This window comes from Dasypus novemcinctus, chromosome 5 (assembly GCF_030445035.2).
Source record: "Dasypus novemcinctus isolate mDasNov1 chromosome 5, mDasNov1.1.hap2, whole genome shotgun sequence".
Classification (NCBI taxonomy): Eukaryota; Metazoa; Chordata; class Mammalia; order Cingulata; family Dasypodidae; genus Dasypus; species Dasypus novemcinctus.
The window spans coordinates 95,289,185-95,307,648 of NC_080677.1; the positions used below are offsets into that span (position 1 = coordinate 95,289,185).

An 18,464-nucleotide genomic window follows, 5' to 3' on the forward strand; every position below is an offset into this window, starting at 1 on the left:
TGCTTTTTTGGTTTATACTTGGAGTTTATTTTTAACTTTTTTGAATTATTTAATTATGTAAGCTAATTTTTCATTTTTATATATGTGTGATATCTCACTGTGTGAGGTTTTTTTTTTTTTTTTTTTATGGTCACAGAGGCTTTTTATTTTGCATGCAAAATCACTGGAGACCTTCAGAAACCTCAGGGATGACACTGTACATGTATGTGGCCCAGACAGTCGGTGGGAAGCAAGGTGAGAAAAACAACTATTTGGGCCAATCACATGATCACAAAGCTAGGTTTCCACCAGGGTTCCAGATGGTCAGGCTTGGCTTCTGCAGCAGTTCTGTGAAGCAGCACAAACCTCATAGGGTGGGAGGGGAGTTAACTTCACAGGCCCTTGCCAGGCCTGGTGTGGAACCTTGAGCTGTCTGTGTTCACACCAGGCAAGGACTGGTTTGTGAAGGGCTCAGGGGTTCACGGCCCAAATTTTTCTGGCTAGGGGGTTTCAGAACTGCCTGCTGGCAAACTTAGCTTTGTTTCCCAGCTCCTCTTTAGTTCTGAGGAGCTGGTTGTACTTTGTCAAGTACTCAGACTGGCAAGGTGCACCAATCTTGATCTGCCCAGTACAGAGCTCCACCACCAAGTCAGCAATGAAGGTGTCTTCAATCTCTCCAGAGCAGTGTGACACCATGATACCCTACCATTGGACTGGGTCAGTTTACACTCCTGCAGGGACTCCGTCACAGAGCCAATCTGGTTCACTTTAAGCAAGAGGCAGTTGCACGACTTTTGGCTCACGGCCTTGGCAATCCGCTTTGGGTTGGTCACCATGAGGTCATCTCCCACCACCTGGAATCCCGCACTTCCACACTTCCCAGTTGTCCTGATTGAAGGGATCTTCGATGGACACCACCTGGTAGTCCTTGATGAAGGACTTGTACAGGTCTGCCAGTTTGTCAGGAGTGATGTGCTTACTGGGGTCAACAGGAGACTTGAAGTCCGGGCCATACTTTCCAGACTTGAAGAACTCAGAGGTAGCGACATCCATGCCAATCACCACCTTATCAGTGTAGCCAGCTTTCCCAATTGCCTTCTTAAGCAGATCCAGGGCTTCTTCATTCTCCAGGATGTTAGCAGCAAAGCCTCCTTCATCTCCCATGTTGGTGGCATCTTTCTGGTACTTCTCCTTGATGACGTTCTTCAGGTTGTGGTAAACCGCCGCCGCGATGCACATGGCCTCCCTGAAGTTCACTGTGTGGATGGGGAGGATCATGAAGTAAAAGAGGATACTGCCCAGATTCTTGGAATATTTTCTTTTCATCATGCAATCCCAAATGGACAACAATAATCACTGAGGGAACAGGTTTTGATATTTTCTTTTGTGGTATGAAGTTGGTTGTATCTACTTTCTTGAAAATTTTTTGTTATTTTTGATTGGCTGGTTGCTTTTTGTTTCATTTTGTTTTTTCCAAATGTAATATGAAAGCAGATTTTGCAGCATTAGTCTGTCATGCTGATTTGGTAAAAATCATTTACATATAACAAAAAAAAAAGGAATGAAATTCTGGTTCATGCAACATAATGGGTGAATATTGAAGACATTATGCTAAGTGAAAAAAGCTAGACACAGGTACAAATATTGAATAATTTCACTTATGTGACATAATTAGAATAAGCAAATCATAGATTTGGAATCTAAAATACGGTTTACTAGGAGGTGGGTTGGGGTAAGGAATGAGAAGTTAATGCTTAATTTTTACATTACTTCTATTTGGGTTGATTGTAAAGTTTTGAAATTGGATGGTGGTGATGGTAGCACAACACTGTGAGTATAATTAACAGCACTGAATTATATATGTGAATGTTATTGAAGGAGAGATTTTAGGTTGTATGTATGTTACTAGAATAAAATTTAAAAGGTGAAACAGGACTGCACAACACAGTGAAACTATTGTAAGCAGTGGACTATAACTAATAATGCAATTACAAAAATGTTCTTTCATGAATTATAACAAATATACCACATTAATGCAAAGTGTTAATTATAGGGTGGTGTATTGGAAAAAATACACCCTAATGTAAACTATGAGCTATAGTTAAGACTATAATATTCTTTCTTCAATTATAATAAATTACCAAAAATAGTGCAGTGTAGTTAATAATGGAGAGGGTTATGGGAATCCTGTATTTTTACATGATTTTTCTATAAACCTACAACTTCTGCAATTAAAAAAAATAAAAACAAAACAAAAACATATCAGTTACTTTCCACCCACAGAAATAATTGTTCTAAAAATAAGATTTTGAATACTTAAAATGTTTTTAGAAGTAACCTTTCTAAATTTTAATAGGTAAAAAATATGAGTAGGAAAAATTGTGGCTAAATTAGACACAAAAGAACAGGTTTTTATTTCTTATAATGCTTGACATAAACAGATTTAGAGTGGACATTTAAACTGACATTTGAGAAGATTTATTGATAGTTTTGTGAATGAAATTTAATTAAAAAGAAAGCAACACACATTGTATATTATTAAAATAATAAGAAATTTCATCTCAGATGACTGTGGTTTATAGCAAAACCTTGGGCTGAATGATTCAACCAGCTAAAGGAATATCCCATCCTACAATATTTTCAGATTTTTTTAGGGTGAAGGTTGAAGAGTCTGGCTCTGAAAAATTTTTAAAGATGTGCTACACATGTAATTTAATTAAATAATACTTAAGTGACTATGACATTCAATTTTTTTGTATTCTATTTCCAGTTATTGGCCAATAAAATGATAGACAGGAATGTAATATTTTTATGATGTTGGAGTCATAAGAATTCATAAATGATATATAAAATAAATATACCTGAAAAAGTTCTAGGGAAGTTTTTTAAAGAAATAACATTTTAACTTTATTTACTTAAGTTTTCTCTTAATACATAACAATTAAAATGTTTTAAATTTTGCTTATTATGTGTGTGTTTATATGTGTGTGTATGTGTATAAAACATTATGATTAAGATTGAGTCAAAAATATCCATAGCTTACATACTCATTTTATTTACTTTAATCATTTTTTCTTATTTTGCAAAGTATTTTACAACAGTTTATTCAAAGGTCCACATTTCTTGAAAAGAAACAAATCAAAAGAAGAATATTTATCATTGATGTGACAATAATTGTCATGTGCTTAAAGTTATTATAACTAAAACAGCCCTGGTTAATTTAAACAAAAATCGATTTACTTCTAACAAAGACATATTAAATTTTCTAAGTGTTATGAAAGAGGAAGTACTATTTCCTGATCAAGTATAAATTTGAGGATTCTTATGTGATCCTCACTAATGGAGGATACATCTGCTGTCTTGCACATGCCCACATAGCACAGACATACAGACACACAGGCAGACTTGTATGCACACAGTAGTTCTCACGGTCTTCTCTTTGTCCTGTGTCACTTGTCACTTTACAAACATGTAAATCTGGCATCCAAAATCAATTGAAAATCTATGCAAATCGTCCTTGTAGTCTTTCAAAAAAACACATCGAAGTGATGAATTTCATAAAAAATATAATTTAAAAATCTTTTCTTCTCTCTCTCAGTATCCTGGGGGATGGTACACAGTCCTTCCCTCTTCAAATTACCCCAAATACTATCCTTGAGTCTTTTTCTCTTTCACTCCCTCTCTCTTCTTTCCATATCTGGTTTGTTTATTGTTTTCATTAACTTTCAGCTTTTTGAACTGTAAATTAATTTAAGGGTTTTCATTCTTCCCTGTAACCTTTAACCTGATTGTTCAGCCAATGAGCAGTAAGTGAGTCAGAGACATGCCACTTTGTAAAAATAAATAAGCATAATGAGAATATTAAAGCTCCATATGATATGAGAGATGCACTACAGAACAGTGGATAGAGACCAGAGCAGAAATTTGATTGCTCAAGTTTAATTCTTGTTCTGACACTTTCCAGCTGTCTAATCATGGACAAGTTAGTTATTTTCTCCGGCTCATCTCCTTGTGTAAAATGGGAAAATAATAGTACCCATCTCATAATGTCATGAAGTGTTAGAGACAGAATACCTGTCAAGTGTTTAGAACAGAGCCTGATGCATGGTAAGCACCTCATAAATGTTAACAGTTCTATGAGTATTTGCTGAACCACTTCAAATTTAAGCTTGAACTATGAAAGTATGATTACTCAGGGTCTCTTCAGATGTTGGGAATTTTTTTTTTTAAATGTGATTTCGTGGAAAGCATTTTGTTAAGAAAATGAAGAAAAACATTTTAAAGTCTGTCCACTTTGCCATGTTCCGAGTGCGGGGAAACGGAATATATTAATTATTGTGTGCATCTCTTGGTCGGTAAAATCTCAGCTTAATTAATGATGCAGTACTAAAGTTCACCAAGCTTTCCCTTTGCTCTTAGGAAACGAATAACAAAGCACCTTACGCAAATATCTCCTATCAAAAGCCAAAGGCAAAGAATTAAAAGAAAAAAATGAAAAGGAAACACTGGGCCTCGGTCGGCCTGGAGTGTCCAGGGGACAACGAAGCCCGAGAATGAGTACAAATAGTGCTGCACCCAGGACCTCGGGGCGCTCAGGCGCTCAGCTGCTGGCGGGGCGGAGCCGGGAGGCTCTGTGAGCCTCTGCCGTCAACCGTCTGCTGTGGCTACAGAGCTGGCTTACCATGGAATTCATTTCAAACCCATGATGTTCAGGGCACGACTATTATTACATTATTTGGACCCAGAGAGATTCTATTATTTCCATTCATTATTCATTAGTTATACTCCTTAAGCCATATGGCAGGCGAGGGCCTTTGTCAGTGTGTATTCATACAACTGCAGTCCCCAAATTTCCATCTTTCCAGGAATATTGAGCAGTGAGTGAAAAGGGGAGGGGGATATTGGGTGTTCAATATGGATTACTTCTGCTTTCTGTTATGGTATAAATACACTTTCTTCCTGTCTTATAGAAACACAATATATCAAACACCAAAAACCCATATTTAACCAACATTCATTGGACGGTTCCATTTTTACACCAGTTTACCCTTTTAATTGAGTCATTTAATCCTCAATATAGCAAGAAGGCATCACTGTCACCATTTACATGCTTTCGAAATTGAGGTTCAGGGAGATTAAGCAATTTGCCCAGACTTCTGGAGGACAACGTATTGTCTCCATGAGACTGAACTTTTAGGAAAAACAGGATCACTGCACAGGTCATTATTTATTGACTGAAGCACCGGGCACAGGAAAAAATGAGTAGTCTTTTCACTTGCATCTCTTTTGTAGACTTAAGGGTACAATTGCTTTAAACAATATTCCTGTACACTATTTTGGCAAATGTTAATGATTTATTAGAAAAGCTAAAGATGATAAATATCTTTGAGATTTTATTGTTAGTAGAAACATGTTTCAATTCCTAAAACTTCATTTTATATTCAACTTCTTATTCATTGGATTTTCTTCAGGAAAGCTCACTATTTTAAAGTGACAACTGATATTAAAATATTAACAGTCCCATAGAGCTTGTTTTTAGAAATCACTTCTTCAAAGTAAGTTCCTCAAATGTGGCTTTACATTGTTTATTTAAAAATAAAAGTAATAAATATAAGTTTATTCAGTAAAATATATCAAAGAGAATTACTGGATCCCAAATGACGCCAAGTATAACAAATGTTAACACTCCCTTATGAATACTTTCAGAAAAAAAAAGATAAATATAGACAAGTGGGATTTTGATATATATTGTGTGTTCTAAACTGTGCTTTTTCCTCATGATATGTTTAAAGAGTTGTACACACACATTTGCTTTGTTAGTTTTACAGAATACTTTTAAGTTTTAATGGTGGATTATAATTTATATAAGAGAGTCTAGCTATTTTTGCTGTTTCCATTTTTCACTGATTAAGTAAATGCAGTTATAACAAACCAGGTAACAGAACCCTTGGAAAAATCTGGGATAGTTTGTATCAGAACAAATGGGCAAAGTATATGTACCTTTAAAAGTTGGAACATTATTGCCACATTGACCTCTGGTAATAATTCAAAGATGTATACTACAAACAAAACCACAGAAGTACCTATTTCCCATAAACTTCAACAACTGAGTATCATAGAACTTACACATACACAAGTTTCCAACTGCACAGCTGGAAAAAAGCTACCTCATTATCGTTTTATTTTGTATTGCTTTGTTTATGAAGTGGAGCATCTGACTTAGATCTTTGCTGGCCATTTCTTTTTTTTTTTTCCACACAAACCATCTTTTCTGTGATCTGTTTATTGACATCGTTTCTTTTTTTCTTATTGTGTATACTCTTTCTTAATTTAAGAAAATTTGCCTATTTCTGTCATTTGCCTATGTCTGTAGTGCAAATCTTTCCCCAAATTTTTGTTTAGCTTTTATCTGACTTTTTTCATTCGAAAGAATTTTTGTTGTTCATTTTAGACTGTCAAAATCTTTTTCATTTCTTGCTTTTAGAGTTTCATTTAATCTTAGAAAATTGTCCTTACTTGAAGATTTTTTTAAATTATAAGTAATAAACATTGCAAATTTGTACTTTAAAATAATTTTAGTGTACTTTTTGTCTAAATTAGTAGCAAGTGCTCATGTGAAAAGGGTGTTCAGGAGTAATTGCTAACCTTTTACAGCCAAGCTAGAGAGACACCAAATGCGATTGTGACTCAGGCGGTTGAGTGCCAGCTTCTCACATGGGAGGTCCTGGGTTTGGTTCCCAGTACCTCCTAAAAAACAAAAACAAAACAACAAAACACACGAAAAGCTCAACTCTGGGGAGCTCAGTGGTTAGGCATCAGTTTTCCACATACAAGGCCCCAGGCTCAATTCAATCCCTGGCCCTGGCACCTCAAATTATAACACCATGACTGCCCCAAAACATGATACTGCCTTTTCTCTCCCTGCTCTACCACTCCTTTTTTTATCCTTTTCTTTTTTTCTCTGCCCATTTTAATGGCACATTTTCTGGTAATGGCATTACAAGCCAATAATTAGCCACTCTGGATTCACTACTAAATAAGAAATTGCTGACACTTTTCTAAATGTTGCTGACTCTCAGAGACCATTGGTTGTTTTTGCTGCTGCTGACAAACTTTCTCCTACTTTACTTAATATTGCCTTTCCCAAAGTAGTGTGAAAAGAATTGTGACTATATAATTGTCAGAATTGTGAAACACTTGTGAAAGTGAATGGGGATGCTAAAATAATTAACAAGCATTAATTGATCATCAGGGCATACCAAAAGTATGATCAGCCTTGTTAGTTAAAATAGCTAACAAGATTTATTGATCACCAGGACAAATTGAAAGTATGATCAACCTACCATATACTTTTTTTGTTGTTATTGTTCAGTGAATAGCTTATATTCTAAATTAGTAGTGAAAAAATAATAAGCTGAATGCCTCCTCTTTTATTTTTCTTTAATTTTTTCCTTCAATCCAAATTTCCTCTTATCTTTTTCACTACCCTAATTCCATTTGTTAGAATCCATATATTTTAGTTCCAAATACTGAGCTTATTGAATCCAGACATGGTATTGATTTTTATTAAATAATAATATTTTGAAATTTGGCTCAGATCAGAAACTCCATATTTGAAATACTTATGAGCCAATGGTGACCATCTATTATTAAACTATAAGGAAATGATGTGATGGTTTGAAGCTGTATAGTAACCCAGAAAGGTATGTTCTTAAACTTAATCCATTCCTGTGAGTGTGGCCCCATTGTAAATAGGATCATTTGAAGAGGCTCTTCAGTTAAGATATGACCCATCATATTCAGAATGGGTCTTAATTCTTGTGGCAGTTTGAAATTATTTTATGAATCCCCCAAAATGGAAGATTATGCTTTTAAAGTAATCTGTGGGTGTGATGCACTCTGATTGCTCTAAATTCGGTTGAGGATCCTCTCAAGAGGAGACGAGCCCTGCTATATGACTGATAGCTAACAGCTGAACTTTGGAAGTAAGTGGAATAGCCGAGATTGATATATGGGGCCTCAAAAGAGACAAGCCCTATGCCTGGTTATGCTCAGCTGAGTTCAAACCTTGGCAGAGGTCATTGGCCATCTTGCTTCAACATGTGGCAGCTGAGTTTTGGTGAGAAAGCATTTTACCTTTGGAAAAACTAGAGGATTCCATAGTCCATGTATTAGTCAGTCAAAGGTGTGCTGATGCAAAATACCAGAAATCTGTTGGCTTTTATAAAGGGTATTTATTTGGGATAGAAGCTTATAGTTACCAGGCCAGAAAGTATAAGTTACTTCCCTCACCAAAGTCTGTTGCCATGTGTAGGAGCAAGATGGATGCCAATGTTCAGACTTCCTCTTCCTCTTAAAGTTCTGTGGTCCCGGCGTCTTCCAATATCAGCTGTAGGCCATTATGCCTACAGCTTTGTCCCTAGACTTTGTCTTTTTCCCTGGGGCTTGATTCTCTCTGGGTTTAGGCTTGCTTCTCTCCAAAACATCAGCTGTAGACTATCAGGTGACAGGCTTTGTCTCTCTCCCCAGGGCTCTATTCACCCTGGACTCAGTTGTTCTTCTGTGTGCTTAATTCCTGGGCTCCAGCTCAAAACTTCCATCTCTGTCTTTTGCTGTGTCTTTTATTTGCAAATCCCTCCCTTGGTGGGGACTCAATGCCCTACTGACTTGGCATAATCAAAGCTCTAATCATAATCTAATTAAATAAAAGTGAAATTTCAGACAGACCAGTTTACAAACATAATCCAATATCTATTTTTGGAGTCATCAATAATATCAAACTGCTACAGTCCATATTTAATTATTTCATGGAATACTAATCTACATGATTTAAGGACACTAACTGCAGGAATAATTTTATACTGTCTTGAAAAAAATGTATCAAGTTCACAGTCTCCAACCCTATAGTGTCTTAGCTAAAATGTAAGCATATTTTGAATGTACATAAAGATGTTATCACATTTCATAATATAATTCAGTTCATTATGTGGAGGTGAATAAGATAAAGTATTTGCCCTCAAGTTGCTCCCAGAATAGTAGAAAAATATAAACAAAATGACAAACAAAAAGTAAATATTGACTAAACACTGTGATTAGAAATAATAATAAAGGACTACTTTAATACTATTAGAAACACATTGAAAGTTTTATATTCAATTCAATCCTGAGCACCAAATTTCTTAACTTTTTTCTTTTGAAATACTTTCAAACTTACAGAACAGTTACAAAAACAATATAAACCCCATAATAGAACTCCAGCATACCCCTACCACCCTACCCTGCAAGTGTCCAGATATAACAATTTTAACATTTTGCCACATTTCCTGCATAAATCTATCTACACGTTTTCTGAACAACTGTATACATCATTCTCCCCACACACTTAATATGCATGTACATATCCTAAGAACAAGGATATTGACTTATGTAACCATCTTAAGTGCAGTTATAAAGTTCAAGAAGTTTAACATTGATATAAAAGATTAAGTCTATATTCAATTATTATGTGAACCAATAATGTTCTTTTGAGCCTTTTCTCCTCCCTTGCTAAATCCCATCCATATGTTGTACAGAATTTAAATGTCATTGTCTTATTAGTTTCTCTTTCTCTCTTTCTTTTTTATTTTTCATTTTTCTGAACATATATACAAGATAAATGTCCTTATTGCAATTACTCTCAAGCATACCATTGAATGCTACTACAATATTGTAGTAGACTTATCCCTTCCATTATTAAAACTTTCCTATCTCCCCAAACAGAAATCCTACACCTATTATGCAATTAAATATAAATTCCCCCTGCCCCCACCCTTGGCAAACTATACTCTAATTTCTGTTCCTATGAGATTACATATTCTCTGATATTTTCTTTGTACTTATAATGGGACTTAAATTTAGCATCCTAAATTTATAACAACTCATTTGCTTTGACACCAAATTATCTTCAATAGTATACACAAACTATGTTCCTATACTTACCTGTTCCCCCACTTTTCTGTAGTTTTTGTCAAAAATTATAAGTTTATTCATTGTGAATCCAAAGTAACTGATTTGTCATTACTTTTTATGTATTTGTCTTTTAGATCTTGTAAAAGGTGGAGTTACAAACCAAAAATAAATAGTACTGGCATTTCTGTTTTCCCTTGTGACTCTCACTGACAATCTTTTTTTCTTCTTGCAGCTTCAATCTATTGTCTGTTGTCCTTTCCTTGAAACCTGCAGAACTCTCTTTAAAATCTCTTGTAAGACTGGTCCAGTAGTGATGAACGTCCTTAGCTTTTGTTTATCTGGGAATATTTTAATCTCATCCTTGTTTTGAAAGATATTCTTGCAAGATACAAAATTCCTGGTTGGAAGTTTTCTTCAGCACTTGCAGTATTTTATCCCACTGCCTCCTTGCCTACATGATTTCTGATGAGAAATCAGCACTTAATCTTATTGAGATTCCTGAGTTAGTGTCACACTGCTTCTCTCTTGTGGCGTTCAGAATCTTCTCTTTATTTTTGACATTTGACAGTTTTATTATAATGTGCTGTGGCATGGTTCTATTTGAGTTTATCCTGTTTGGAGTTGGTTGAGCATCTTGGATATGTATTTTCTTTTCTTTTGTTACATTTGTGAAGTTTTCAGCTGTTATTTCTTTGAGTGTTCTCTGTTCCTTTCTCTCTTGGACTCCCGCAATGCATCTATTGGTATGTTTGATGGTGTTTCACAGGTTCCTTAAACTCTGCTCATTTTACTTCATTCTTCCTATTTTTCTGCTCTGCAAACTGGCTGATTTCAATAGCATTAACTTCAAGTTCTCTGATTCTTTCTTCTTCCAACTCCAATCTGCTGCTGAAACCCTCTGGAGAAATGTCAATTTTTGTTACTGCAGACTTCAGCTGTATTTGAGTCCCTTTCATGATTTCCATCTTTTTATGGATATTTTCTTAGGTGTCATCTACCATTTTCCTGATTTTCTTTAGTTCTTTGTCTATGTTTCTCTTGAGCATATTGAGCATATTTAGAGGTTTTTTTTTTTTTTTTAAGTCTGGTATGTTCCAGGTCTGACCCTCCACTTTGATGGTTCCTAATGCTTTAATCTTTTCCTTTGCATGGGACATCGCTCTTGTTTCTTACATGTTTTGTAACATTTTGTTAGAATCTGGACATTTTGATATTTTAATATGTGGTATTGTCACTGGAATTTAGAGTCTGAGGCATCTGTTCCCTAAGCCTGCAACAACAGGGGTTAAGAAAGAAAAAGAAGAAGGAGGAAGAGAATAAGGAGGAGGAGGAGGAGAAAGGAAAAAGAAAACATTTTTCTCAGGCTTTGCTGATTGACCTGTATGAATGCTCTCCTTCAGGGTTTATCCATATAGTGAATTCAAAGAATAGTTCTGGGCCAAAGATTATCAACCTCCCTGATCCTTTCTGCACCTGTGTTTTATTTTGGGCATGCATACAAAGAATTCCTCCCATAATGCAATTCTGATGTCCCCTCTTCCATCAGTTCTGACATCCCCACTTTCCTCAGAAACAATTTTACCATGGTCCTGGACAAACTGAAATGTATGTTTTACAGCCAGCAATCCCTTGCCCCTAGCAACAAAACTTGCCTGCTCTCCCACAGCATTCTGTAGGAAAGCTTGGAAAATTGCTTTCTACATTCAGGTCAAGTTTTGGGGTGTTGAGTCCCTCAGACCACCACCAGACAGATTTGGGCCAGACGTACATGATCTTGTGTATGTGCAAGCGTTACTCTGATCCCTCCAGAACTAGCACCAAGGATCCACGCTGGGGATGTAGCCAGCTCAGCACAGAGCAGGTGAGGGATGGGGGAGGGGTCAGCCAGGACACCACAAGAGTCTATCACTTTTTAAATTATTAATTTTTCTTTTAGTTTTTAAATTGCATAAATGTTACATAAAAAATATAAGAGATTCCCATATAGCCTATTCCCTCTCCCACACTTTCCCACATCAACAACATCCCTCATTAGTGTGTTACATTTGTTAAAATTGATAAACACCTATTGAAACGACTAACCATGGCTTATAGTTTATATTATAGTTTACACTGTCCTGCACATTTTTGTAGGTTGTGACAAAATATACGATAGCCTGTATACCCTATATTACACCTATTCTTCCCTTTCCCATTCCTCAGAATCCCGGGCAGCCACTGCCTTTATATCAATGATAAGACTTCTTCCATTGCTAGAGTAATAATAAGTCTATGGCAGAATAACAATAAGTCTACTTTACATTCTACCACTTTCATTTTTTTTTTTAAGATTTATTTTTTGTTTATTTCTCTCCCCTTCCCTCTCTGCCCCCAGTTGTCTGCTCTCTATTTTCCGTTTGCTGTGTGTTCTTCTGTGACTTCTTCTATCCTTATCAGTGGCACCGGAATCAGTGTTTCTTTTTGTTGCATCGTCTTGTTCTGTCAGCTCTCCGTGTATGAGGCACCATTCCTGGGCAGGCTGCACTTTCTTTTGTGCTGGGTGGCTCTCCTTATGGGGTGTGCTCCTTGCGTGTGGGGTTCCCCTACATGGGGGACACCCCTGCGTGGCAGGGCACTCCTTGCACACATCAACACTGTGCATGGGCCAGCTCCACACCGGTCAAGGAAGCCTGGGGTTTGAATTGCGGACTTCCCATGTGGTAGGTGTATGCCCTATCCATTGGGCCAAGTCTGCTTCCCTCTACCACTTTCAAGTAGCCTTTTCCATGACTCGGTACTTGCCCTGTTACTGCAGTTCTTTAACTGTTTTCTGGAACTCTGAGAAAGATATTTCTACCAGTTCTTGCTGGTTGTTTAAAGTTTCTGTTGGAGCACAGAGCCCTGAAGCGTCTCATTCTGTCATCTCATTCAGGGCACCTACAAATTAACCACATATTAGAAGATAATTGGGGAATCAAACTATTTAGAAGAGCATGGCTAGGCTGGTGAAGGATTTGAAATCAAGTCAAATAAAGAAGAATTGAAGAAATATGTTTTCCTGTTCCTGAGAAAGACAATTCCACAACTAATTATCAAAATTGATTTTACCTATGTAAAACACTATTATTTCAATGTGGGAAATAATATATACTGTTCCAGAGGGCAAACATAGGACTAAATATGGTTAGATTATAGAAGTAAAAATATATCCAGTCATCATAAGAAAATCATAAGAATTATAGCTGTCCAAAGAAATTCATTAATTACTTCACTAGAATTGTTTAAACAACCTAGATAAGCATGTCAATGGTGATATGAAAGGGATTCTTTTCTAATTGTACAATTAAATTAATATTTTCCAACAAATATTTATTAGTTCTGTCATTTAAAGTCAATGGGTTTCATTTTCTTTATCTGAATTATAAAGACAAATCTCCTGCACATATCTCTTCTCTGAAATTCTACTGTGAGCTGTGTTTTTTTAATGATATTAACAAATAGCTTGTGATTTTTTACCATGCCAAAAAGATGATAAATTTCTCAGTGGTATTGTCTAAGGTTTTATTATTAAACAAGTATTTCACAGGCTTTACCTATATTAGATTGCAATTTATTTTCAAAGAACTGTTAGTTTTTATACTTGTTTCTAGACATTACTTTGGCAAACAAAATGTGAAGGTATGAATTAAAGTAAATAAAATGTGAAATTTGCATTACACAAAAATAAAAAGAAAGTAAACTAATCAAATTTTGAATCTTCAAGGTAAGTGTATGTCCTATATATATATAATATATATGTAATATATATATATTAAATCAATGGCAAGTGGGGCATTAGCCATAAAGATTATCATTAATACATTTTTTCAAAGAATTTATGGTAATATAAATATAATATAATCCACATTTACATTGAAATAAAAAGATACATAGATATTACATTTACATATACTATACATATGAATACTGTTGAATTTATAGCAAATATATTGCGACTTTAAATTTCTCATGTCAGCATGTACAGATTAAAATGGAGTCCATTTATTTTTCCCAAAACATAACCCAGCAATATAAAAAATAGCAGTAACTCGAGTTTAAATATTTTATTTACTTTATGGCTCATAAAAGATGCTTATGTGAGAGATGTAGAAAACATACATAATCATTATGCATGTACAAGTGCTATGTCATGTTTAATTCTTAATGTAAAGATATTGGCATTGTATCTTAAAGAATGTTCTGTCATTTTAAGAACTTTTTTAGCTTTTTAAAAATAAAGACTCTTTCTGCCTATCTTGCCCCTCCAGATTGAGAACTAAAGCTATAATTTCAAGAGAAGAAACATAAATCATCACATTTTATTTAAAATATGTTATATTTTGAGTGGAAACAAATCAATCTAACACATGTAATTTATTTATGACCAAAACATTTTAAGTGTATTAGAGTTCAAGGAAAGTTCCCTGTGGGTAGAATCTTACATTGAATAATATAAAATTAAAATCTAGTTCATATTCCCATATCCTATTATATCTTTACCCCAACATTTTACCATTTATATTGCTTTTGCAATTGGAAATATTCAGCAAACATTGCTGACAGTGCAGAGTGTATCTGTGTATGACATTCATTATTGTAGCCCAGTTTGGTCTCCCTTGCTTCAATAATGACATTTGCTTTAGCCGATGGAAACAACTTGATAGGTTTATAGAACAGACTACTATGATTGAGACAACTGGAACATGGACTGCCTGGAAAATGTTATTGAGAAACTGGTCTGGACCAGATAGACGTGTACCTGTTTAATCTACTTGGGCACACACTCCATTTCTTTTAGGAAAAAATGAACATTTTAACGAAAGATTGATAAAAACTATTTGTTCTTAGCCTAAAGAAGAGAAGAAAAGGAAGGCAAAGGAAAAGGAGCAATAAGAAAAGAAAAGTTAACAAAAATAAATTAACTGTTGCCAACCTGAATAAAAATTAAATGCTGAATAAGAAATATTTCCATATTAATCAAGTCTTTAAATTTCAAATTTTAAGAAAATGTATTGTAAATTATAGTGTATCCACATGAGAACCATCTCCCCTACAAAGCACATTCAGCTACCTAGTTTACAATATTATCTTTCCTCTTCTGAACTCCTCCAGGGCAGTGGGTCTCAAGGTGTAGCTATTGGACGAGCACCATTAGCACTATTTGTGAATTTGTTAGAAATGAAAATTTGGGGGCTCCACCTTAGACTTACTCTGTCAGGTACTCTGTGTTCTAATGAACTCTCCAAATGATTCTGATGCATGCTCAAGTTTGAGAACCACTGCTGGAGGGCAACGCACTTATTCAGATAAATGGAACAAACATTTAAAGTGCTTTGTTATGTTTTTTAAATTCTTTTTGTAATGCATTAGATTGACATTAATATTCAGATAGAAGGCAACGTCTAATATTTTACTTCTTATGTATTCAGCTCGCTATCTAAACCCTTAGCTCTAGAAAAAAATTTTCATTAACCTTCAAAAATGAGTAAACTGGCAAAGCAAGTTTTTTATTCTCAGGGACACTGATGAATTCTGTACAAGTAAAGCATCAATCACTCTGGGAATCTAAATATTTAGAATACAATTTATTTTGCTGAAGTACTTATTAAGGCATATTTATGAACAAGTATTTGCAGTAAACTTTTTTTTAAACAACAAATACAATCCAAAGATCACATAACTAAAATTAGGAGCATTTACCTCCATGCACTGAAGAAATCACCTCTATTTATTACCAAGAATTATGAGAAGACAATATCTTTTCCATAAACTGAACTTTTTTCTTTAGAAGATTTAGAGGAGCTAAACTGGGTGTCCTGGGTACCATTAATTTGGAGTTTCTACATAGCAGCCATAATCTTCTCCTCTATTAATTTTCACTTCCAATGGTATTTTTCTTTTCCTTTTTCAGTAAGTAAAAGTAATTTATTCTTCAAGTGTGTGAGTACCTTTCACCATCCGACTAGGTCCTACCAATGCAGCTGTCCTCTAATCAGGCTTCTTGTCTGTTTTCTCCAAATTATTTAGCTAAATAGAACATTATGTTATATAACTATACTGCCAAGCTTTTTTTCCCCATGGTTCTTCCACATTTTTTTGTGGTTGCTTTTCCATCGACTTTTTAAAAGCATTTTATTGAGATATATTTACATACCATACAGTCCTTCCAAAGTGTATAGTCAGTGGCTTTTAATATAATTACATGGCTGTTGGTTGTGCATTCAATGCTGCAATCAATTTTAGTATATTTTCATCACTTCAAAAAGAAAAACCCCATTCCTTTTAAAAGTCACCTCTCAGTCTATCTAGCCATCCCCAGTCCTACATAACAATCTATTTCTCTCTATAGATATATTTTTATTTATATTTTATATAAATGGAATTATACAATAGTAGTACTTTGTACCTCATATCTATCATTTAGCATGTTTTAAAATTATTAATATTTTAATTATAAAATGTTATAAGTTTCTATCTCTTAGTATAATGATTTTTAAAGTACTAATATTTTAATTATAAAAGTTGTGAACTTACAAAGCAATCATGCATAACATACAGGACTCCCATATATCATCCAGCCACCAGCACCTCGTATTGTTGTGGAACATTTGTTACAAATGATGAAAGAACATTATCAAAATATTATTGCTACTTATAGCTTACCTTTGGTATATTTTTTCCACGAATCATCCTATTATTAACACCATGTATCGATATTGTGTATTTGTTATAGTTTATGAGAGAAAATTCTCATCTTTGTACTCATCAGCCACAGGGTTACCATGTTATACAGTCCCATGCCATGTACAGTCCATCCAAAGTGTACACTTAGTGGCTTTCAGTTACATCGGATTTGCTCTGGCATTTCTAGAGCACTTTCATCACTCCAAAAGGAAAAATTCCAGACTTCCTGATACCCACCTATTGTTGACCCTTAGCATTGATATAGTACTTTGCCATCGATGCAAGAATATTACAATCTTACCATCTCCATTCATTTTTCATCCCAGTTCTTGATGATGTCACCTCATATTTTATTTTGGAAAGTTTCAGGTTGCTATTCCCTTATCTCTTCACTGCAAGTATTGGGACTTTCAAAATATGACTGAACAATCAAGGGTATCGTACTCTAGGAGATATCACAATCTTTAATGTTGTCCTCTCCTTATTTTAGCCTGTACTCGTCCAGACACATTCAGGTACTTTCTCTCTCAAACTTGCAAAGAGATTGATAGAAAAGAAAAATAAATGTTTTGAGTGCAAATATATTAGGTTTTGTCATTGTTTTAGTGACAATTTAAAATTCCTCAAGACTTTATTTTAGAATGTGTCCCCTTCAATAAAATGTAAAAGTTACATTTTATGATAAACTTATATTTCTTAGTTTAAAAAAAAAGTTTGGTTTTAATTATTTGCAGCTCATTGGAAACTACCAATGCTTAGAAAAATACTACCTATTTTTTACTCAGAATATGACCCATTGTTAAAGGTTAAAATTTACATTTTATGAAAAAACTCACTTTTGTTATTTTAAAAAATAATGTGTGGTCTTCATAATGTTAACCCTGCATTTATTAAAAACACTCTTCTCTTCACAGTAGTGAGCTTACACCATCAACTTGTGTGATTCTGAATTCATGGGACGAGCTCAGAGTGTATTTTGGGACTGAGGGATAATCTCAAGCCTGGTTTATATATGACAATGTTTCAGAGAAATTCCATATCTGTAATGGAAATACAGAATGCTACTGTTAAGCAAAACAAAACTGTGTTTCTCTAGCTTTAAATATTTAATAATTTACTTTAAACAAAATTCTGAGATAATTGTAACTTCACATGTAGTCTAAGAAATAATAAAGAACCCATATACTCTACATACCCTATACCTGGTATCCCCTAGTAGTAACGTGTTGCATAAATATAGTACAATATCATAATCAGGAAATTGACATTGATACATACCTTGGACCTTAGACCTTATTTAGATTTCACAAGATTTGCATGCACTCTTACCTATGTGTGCATTTATCTCTACACAATTTTATCATATGTGTAGGTTTATATGACCAACAACATAGCTAACAGTTCCATCACCAGGATCCCTTTTGTTTCCCTTTTGTAGCCACAGCCACCCATCTCTATTCTATACCTCCCAAATCACTAACATCCCCTAATCTATCTCCTATTTCTAAAATTGCATTATTTCAAAATGTTATATAAATGGACTCTTGCATTATATAATCTTGTGAGATTGGCTTTTTTCACTCAAAAAATTTCCCTTGAGAAATTTTCAAATTGTTGTGTGTATCAACATTTTGTTCCTTTTTTATTGCAAAGTAATATCCACTGTAAGAATGTACCATAGTTCGTTTAACCATATTTTCACTGAAGGGCATTTGAGCAGTTCAACTTTGGGGCTCATACAAATTAAGTTTCTACTAACATGTGCATAAAGGATCTTGTAGGAATATAAAATTTTCATTTCTCTTGGATACAATGTCCAGGATTGCCATTACTGT

General features: G+C 34.6%; 1 pseudogene; it reads right to left on the reverse strand.

Moving 5' to 3' along the window:
* Positions 1-450: 450 nt before the first annotated feature.
* Positions 451-1,305, reverse strand: LOC101417969 (alpha-enolase pseudogene; annotated as a pseudogene).
* Between the last annotated feature and the right edge of the window lie 17,159 nt (positions 1,306-18,464).